An 8,453-nucleotide genomic window follows, 5' to 3' on the forward strand; every position below is an offset into this window, starting at 1 on the left:
CCCCTCCACACACACCGCACTGACAGTCCCCAAGCCCTGGACCTCCAGCCTCCACCCCATGCAGACTTACCTGAATGCAGTTGCTGGGGCTGGTCCTACCACCATGTGATGTCTCTGCCTCCAATCACCCTCCCTGGCTCCCTGCAAACAGCTCCTTGCTAGGGGAAGCCGAGAAATGTCAGAAATAACTTCAATGTTGAGCAGAGCAAAATCCCAGGCATTTTTTAATATTTTAAAAAACCGCACAGATGAAAATGGAAGGACCCAGAAAGAAGACATGTTCAGCAAAACCCTATGGTAACCCTACATGTTGGTCAAGCAATTAACAATCTGATCCACACTTCCCCGTGGTTCAGGGGGACTCAGTCCTCCAGAGGCTGAGGATGACTGAGCATATCTTTCCAGTGGTTGGCCCAGAACAAAAGCTTCTCTGACAGTATGAGAAGCAGCTACTACCAAGTATCTCTTGTAACTGTTATGCCCCTGTTTCTGGGCACTTTTAGCTGAGTTATTTTACTCTGCACTTCATGCACATGTGAAATCTCAGTTAAAATGCATATCTCTCCAACAGCTTATTTCCTTTTCTTTGGATCAACAACATCACATCATCCAACATGGAGCAGGAGTTACATTTGTAGACAGTATCTGCTTGCCTTGCATCAGAAAACCAAAAAATCTGCAGCCTCAAACTGGCTAGCTATGGCAGAAGCCTTTCAAAAAAGGAAATTCTTTTGGTGCTCTTCCATGCAGGCTTAACAGGGGTTGTTTGATACATGCGCTCCCTCTCAAGTAGCCAATAACTACTATGCCACATATACTAAATTAATTTATAGCAGTGGTCATCAGCTTTTCCAGACTGAGGCCAGAGTGACCCACCTTGGGCCAGAGGTGGGCAAGTAAGCTCTAAGACCAGGCTGCCGCTGATGCTTCTTTCTGCCACAGTAAAAGGGAAGTGCTTACTGCTGCTGTGTCTCCCGGTTGTGGCACGGGGAGGGTGCCCACCAATGAATGCTGCCAAAGCCTCCTGCCACTGAACACCATCGAAGCTCAATGTCTAGGGGCTGGATCCAGTGGCTCTGAGGGCTGGATAACTTTCTGACCCCATTTATAGTGACTTTCTCTTGTGAAGCTTCAGAGCAGAGGCCTGGAGCAAACTGATAATGCAGCTTTGTGCTCCCTCTCATTCCATCGATACGTGGAACAGCCTGGTTCAGAAGATGCTCTAGGGTGTAAATGTGAACATCAGTGTTGTTGTAAGACTTCAATTTCCTGTGAGGGGACTTAATATGTGTCAGGCCTCTACTGGAGGGCCTCCTCTAGTGCTACCATCACGCCTTCCCAAGTGCTTTTCTCCTCCTCTAAGATGTTTTCATGTAACACAAAAGCCTGGCACTTAGCTACATTGGCATGATGTTATCTCCATCAGAAATAGTTTCAAGTATAAACATTCATCTGAGTCATCCTTCTAAATGTAGAAATCCATAGCAGAACTGTGCACCTCAGACAAAGTCATTTTAACAGGCTTCTAGCTTTGTTGGAGACACAGAGAATGAGAAGCAGCCCTTTACACACACAGCACAGGCCTCCTACCCTCCACCAACTCCCTGCTACAGAGGTCTGAGACATTTTAACTTCCCAAAGCTTGTTCAGCTTTGTTGACCTTAACATAAATTACTGAAATGCTCCAAGGACAGTGGTAAGCAAGTGCTCCTTAGCATCAGTATCAATTCTCCTTTCTATTATTAACAGCATTAAGTCTAAACATTTCAGTAGTGGGTCACAATTGTTGATACCTTGTTCGTTTGAGTGTCTAATTTGAGGCACCTTCAAGGGAGTTGATTTTTAGCAAATGCTGAACCCATACTCCTTGGAAAATCAGGGCCTTTTTGGCTGTCTCAAGTTGTGGCGTGGCAACAAAGAGATGGAAGTATCTTGATAGGGCTCTAGAGGCATGAGTTCAAGGCTTATTCTGTAACTGGGGTTGAAGGCTGCCACTCAGGGTCATTCAAACTGGGAAGTCACAGGTTAACCACTGGCTCTGCAAAATGACATGCCTTCTCTGTATAGGCCCAGATGGCTGTTAAGCTTGGGTAGATTTTTCCCTTAGGATGCCTCAAGCCAACCTCTTAAAAAGGAAAGCCTGGATTCTTAGCCGAGATACTTTAAAATGCCATATTTACTCAGGTTCCATGGCATCGTACAATGCATTTGAATAATCTAATCATTCCAAAATGTATTCAAAGTACCAGGAATGAATCATGTTACAGCCTGAGCCTTTAGGATACTCAAGCTGGAATCAAATGCAAAGCCCATCAATCTGATATTTCATGGACACCTGCACTCTGTCTCTTCATATAAGCATTCTGGCTTCTGGAGGCATAAATCTTAAGACCTTTCATGCACCGTAGGCTTGTTTAATTATGCAAAGTAAAATCTCTTCAGAGATCTATTGAAAAAGCTGAAGAACTGTGTACTTCTGTGATAGGTTCTACCAGCTGTTTTCTCTACAGTGAAGAGCAACATTATTTTCAATCACTAGGTGGAGATATTGTTTCATTTATTACTGCAGAAATCTCCCATTGACAGTATGAAAACATGGCAGGGTTTATGGTAAAGCTGAAAATGGACTTACCTAATAATAATAAGATGTAGCACAAAAACTGAGTTTCTTGGAGGCTTTAACAGAATATAAGCAGAGGATAGGAACACAGAAGTACCATCCTTCCTTCCCATGCATCTCTTTTAAAACAGATGTTCATGTATATTTTCTGTGTTATGGATAAATCTACTGTATTTATCAGAAAACAGAAACCTCTGAAATGCTAATTGTTTGGCACATGAAGTGTATGCTGTTAATGCAAATCACACACATTTAGGCTCATTCTGATTTTTGAAGTCTGATTTTTGTCAGTGGACTCTGGGGCACAGCTAAATGCCTGCTTGGCATAGATACCCTTCCATTAGCAGCTTCTTTAGAACAAGTTATTGGCAAGGTTTAGGAAGAAGCAGTTTTATTCTTTTTACAGGTATTCCTTTAGGAGAGCTCGTGGAATTTGGGTAGCTTCTGCATTGCAAATGAATTGATTCCTTTAAGAATTATGTACTGTGAGTGACTTTGTATGAAAATTCTCCCTCCTGCACTCCCCTCCACACAGAGTCCTTTTTGATTTTAGGAAGCATATCTTTAGGGAATCCAACAGTCCAGTACTCTCACAGCTTAGTGTTAGTCTTTGGAGAGTATGCCCTTTCCTCAGACCTGCTCAACAATACTGTCACTTCTCCTTCCTTTTTCACCTGTACCTCCACATTAAATGAGACATTTGTATCCTGACATTTTGCATGTTCCTGTCATCATGCAGAAAATCATGCAAATGAAGATCAAGCTGTAAGTGAAACCACGGTGTGAATCAGTCACACCACTGTCATTTACTCTTAAGTCAGAGGCTGGGTGCTGAGAGTATGCATCAAAGCTATTCTAAGCCAGGTTGTTCAAATGTTCTTTTCTGTGATGCCCACAGCATCAACGAGTATAAGAAAGCAGACGTACTGTACTGTCAGAAGAGACCAGTGCCTGGGATAAAATGTGAAAAGAAAACCAGTAGGTAGTCATGTGCTTGTAATCAATGATTTGTCCATTAATCTCCTGCTAACCATCTCCTGACAAAAAGGCAGCATGTTCAGACCAATAAAACCAGCTCCATGACTCTGTCTTCAGCATACTAGATTTTATTCCTGCTGCTAGTAATTTGTAGGGGCATTTTCCTCTATCATCTTTCTTACAGATGAAAGGCAAATGGGGGTCAGGTCTGAAAGCATGGTTCACATACTCAATGACAATAAAAATGGCTACTGGTTACCATTAGCAGGTGAAATTCAAGTACGGTGTAACTCCATAAAAAGCAGAGATGTTTAGCTGGTATAAGCCAGAACAGATCTACTGTCTTCAACACAGATTGGACAACTTGATCCAGTTATGAATCTGGCTTAGAAAGATTCCCAGAGATACATTTATCCTCTCATCTCTCCATGTTGTCTTAGTCAGACCTACTTATTTTTTTCTGAATCCTCCTATTCACTTACCCAATCTTCCTGTTGTTCTCCTCAATATTTCCCCATTTTCCCAGCTACTAGCACTACAGAGTCAGCAGAACTAAGAAAAAATGAGCTAAATACTACCCCATGCATCATCAACAGAATCACTGGATAAATTCCCAATCTCAAATCTTTATTGTCAGCAATGGTGTTCTAAGTAGAAAAACTACATCTTAATTTTCAGGTAGGAGGGTGAGATACATTGCTGGAAGTCAGAAATATCTTATCTGTTGTCAGTAAACTAAGCAGATATGACTCCAGATGATACCTGGAGGATATACTGTAATCTTTCTGCACACATTACTTGTATTTGCATTTACAGACTGTAATTCGCTATGATGTGAAATGCTTCACAAGACATTTGTATGAAAGATTTTTCACAAAACAAGCAAACAAATGTATTGTCAAATTATAAAGCTAAGCTAATGTGATCTGGAACTCATTGGGGGAGACAAAATGCAGAATGCTCAGATGATTTTTTTTCTAGTGCTAACTGCATGTAATGTAATGAAATAAACAGAAATATAAGGGGCATAAGTTAGAGGACTAACTTGGAAGATTTCACCCATCTCTTACCAGATCATCAGATACTCCACTGGAGTTATGCTAGTTTAGAATGTGGTTTAGAAGTTAGTTTAGAAGTTATGCTATAATCTTAACTTTTCCTCCCAAATCACTTGATTAGGCAGAATGGGAATTAATGAGCTACAATTCATCCACCCCTCCTCAGCATTGGTCTGCACTCATTAACTGCTTTATGGTTCTCTACTTCAGTGTCCTGTCTGACAGCACTGATCTTGTACAGGAGGCAAAGGGCTATATTCTGAGAGGGGAATGATTTTTGTCCCCTCTCTGACTTTGTGCCACATGGTATAAAGTGTTTCATGGTGAGGAGCTTTGCCTTAAAAATAAGCTTCTGTCCAGAATTTTTTTCATACTCTATCCCCTATTTCCTTGAAAGTTAGGCAAGGTTGCTATATACAAGAAATAAATAAAGAGAGCAAAAGCGTGAAAAAATAGATAATGAAAGGAATGGCTGGGAGCTAAATCCAGAGAACTTCAAATTGGAAAATAGGATGTACTGATTTTAACACTGGGGTGATCAACCACTGGAATAAGCTACCAAAGGGAAGTGTTGGATTCTCCATCTCTCAGTATTTTTAAGGCAAGGGTAGGTACCGTTCTGGAAAAGCTGCTTTAGTTAAAGCCCTGATTTGGGGGCTTAGCGCAGGGATAACTGAGTGAAATTCTTTTAGGAATTCAGGCTAGATGATCCCAAGGTCCCTTCTGGCCTTACAGTTTCTGAATTTGTATGGCTAGGGACGGAACTTATACATAAACCAGTTTAAGGGATCAGAAACTGGTTTAAACCTGTAACAGAATAGAAGTTAAGTGCACATAAACTAGTTAAAAATGGCTGAAACTGGTTTAAAATAAACCTGGTTGAACATAGTATCAGATTTAACTGATTTGGGTCATACCAGTTTATGAAACTTCTGTCCAGACCCCTTTCTGGTTCAAGTTAAATCAGAGTCCTCCAGCATCCCAGCATGCTTTCCAGCCCTGGGCCAGGCTGTGCTGTTTGCTCTGGACAGCAGGACTGACCCCACCCCTCTGCTTCCTAGCCAGAGCAGTGAGGGCTGGCTGACAAAGGGTTGGGGGGGGCAAGCCTGGCTGGGGATGCAGCCCAGTCTGAAGGAGAGGGACTGCCCCTTATCTGGGGCACCAGGCAAACCCTGCCTGGGGTCTGGGGCCAGGGAGGGGGGTTAAACACCCCTTCCCCCACTCAAACTTACTTTTGGCTGCAAGTGTGGACTACAAATCCTAGAGGGCCGCTTACTGAGTTTTGGCAAGCCATCGAGGGCCACATGACAGGCAGACCAAGGCAGATAAATATTACTTTTCTAAATTTTTTAGGGGCCCTGCAGGCCAGATAGAATGGTCTGGTGGGCCACATCCAGCCCCCAGGCTGCATTTTGCCCACCCCTGTCCTAGAGGCACCTGGAAGCAGGACAATGAAGTTATAAGCCACCCTGCAGAGTCCTGCTGCTGTAATTCTGGACTGCAAATCCCAGAGACCTTGGGGGCAGCAGAAAGAGGAAGTGAACACACAATCAGAGAGCTGTACTTTAGTGCCCCCTGGCTTCTGGCCTGAGCCACTGCAGACATGTGGCTGCATTTCCCAAATCAAAGGTAAATGTCTGTGCATTTCTGTTCCAATGTAATCTGTGCAGTTTAGATTAACCTGCAAAACTGAATTGATTCAGCCTCTGGGCTTTTGACTATCTGTGCCTAGCCCATATGGACAAAAAAAGGAATGAAGGATGGTGGCTGAATGTAAAACAGCCAAGGAAGGATTAACTGAACAGAGACTTGGAACCCTAAATATTAATGCAATGATTTAATAAGAGAAAATGACTTACAGAATGAAGTCCTGAGTTAAGGCCCAGTGAAGTCAGTGGAAAGGCTACCACTGATCTCAAACAGTGTTGGACTATGCCTATAAAAATAAATCTGATAATTGAACATTTTGGAGGCTCAATATTTTGAAAGCATTCAAAGAAGATAGTGGCCAGAACTTTCAAACTTGAACGCTTAAAATTTAAGTCTATATGTTTCTGATCAGTACCTCTGAAAATGGGGTCACTGAGCTAGGTATCTGTAAGTGGGCTGCTTAGTCAGCTGGCTTCTGCAGGTGAGTTTTGCTCCCTGAAGAGTTTTCAGACAGTCTTCCCAAGTAAAACACAGTCTTTAAGCAACAAATGGGCAAACTAAAAACCTAGCCCTTCTATCCTGCCCTGAGCACCAGTAGAGGAGCTTTTGGTTCTGGCCCTGGCACCGCTATCTGTTCAGCTCACAGTGTGCTTCCTCTTCCCTTTTTCTTACTCTTCTGGGAGTAAACTCTCAGTTGGTCACTCCCTACTTACCCAAATGGCCTACAGCTTGGCTTTCTTAACAGGACTGACAGTTTCTCCTGAAAGGGAATAAAAAAGCCAGTGGCTTCTTTGACACTACTTGTTTTTAGACTTGGTCATAGAATTAGGAGTGAAACAAAGAATTATCTTGGAGGTAAGCCTTCTTTTAAAACCATGTGCATAGTTCTGGGCCAGAAAGAATGTCCATCATTTATATCAAAAGTGTGAACTGATTCAGTGGAGCAGCTGCTGTGGTCCTGAAGATGCAGGTTACAAACTGCTTGCACATATTAACCACCTGGGGATAACTGGAAATGCCCATTGTTATCTGTCCGAAGCAGGCATTTGTTAGAGCTGCAGCACATTGTGATGGATTAGCTCAGAAACTGAGGGTGTCGGGTTGTGTTTCACTGCATCTCCTTTAGCGTAACGTGGCACAGTGGGAGCTTTTATTGCAGCAATTTAGAGAGCAGGGATCTAATTTGTAATGATGCTGGAGGGATGGAAGAGAAGAAATGGTTAAACACTCACTGTGCCTGTGAAATGGTGCTCACTGTCACCCACAATGTATTCCAGTCGCATTCCTTAGCTTTGAAGGATTTCTAGTTTGCTGTGAATTCAGTATATCTGTGCATCCAGGGGCTGGGAGGGTACTAATAGTACCTGGAACAGGGGCTTGCCCATCAAATACACACCAGACTGCTACTGCAAAGGACATAGTTTCATATTTTCTAGGGTCGGAAGAGACCTGAGCAGATCATCTAGTCCGACCCCCTGCCATGGCAGGAAAGAGTACTGGGGTCAAACGACCCCAGCAAGGTGTTATCTAACCTCCTCTTAAAAACCCCCAGGGTAGGAGCCTGCACCACCTCTCTTGGAAGTTGGTTCCAGACCCTAGCTGCCCTGACTGTGAAATATCACCTCCTGATGTCCAGCCTAAACCTACCCTCTGCCAGCTTGTGACCATTATTCCTGGTCACTCCTGGCGGTGCTCGGAGGAACAGTGACTCCCCCAGTGCCTGCTGATCTCCCCTGACTAGTTTATAACAGGCCACAAGATCCCCCCTCAGCCTTGTCTTGTGGAGGCTGAACAGGTTCAGGTCCCGTAGCCTCTCCTCATAGGGCCTGCCCTGCTGTCCCCTGATCATGCGAGTGGCCCTCCTCTGGACCCTCTCGATGCTGTCCACAGCCCTCTTGAAGTACGGCGCCCAGAGCTGGATGCAGTACTCCAACTGCGGTCTGACCAGTGCCGCATAGAGGGGGAGGATCACCTCTTTTGACCTGCTTGAAATGCATCTGTGGATGCATGACAAGGTACGGTTGGCCTTCCTAACTGCCTCCTCACACTGCCGACCCATGTTCATCTTGGAGTCAATGATGACTCCAAGATCCTTTTCCGCCTCTGTGCTGACAAGAGGAGAGTTTCCCAACCTATAGGTATGGTGC

At 43.8% G+C, this 8,453-nt stretch overlaps 1 long non-coding RNA gene across 2 annotated transcripts in view; it reads left to right on the forward strand.

The window, feature by feature from the left end:
* Positions 1-8,453, forward strand: part of LOC109297329 — a 39,347-nt gene that overhangs the window by 1,503 nt on the left and 29,391 nt on the right. The gene's annotated exons all lie outside the window — the stretch shown is intronic.

The sequence above is a fragment of the Gavialis gangeticus genome, unplaced genomic scaffold (assembly GCF_001723915.1).
Source record: "Gavialis gangeticus isolate Ggan-Ray unplaced genomic scaffold, GavGan_comp1, whole genome shotgun sequence".
Taxonomy (NCBI): domain Eukaryota; kingdom Metazoa; phylum Chordata; order Crocodylia; family Gavialidae; genus Gavialis; species Gavialis gangeticus.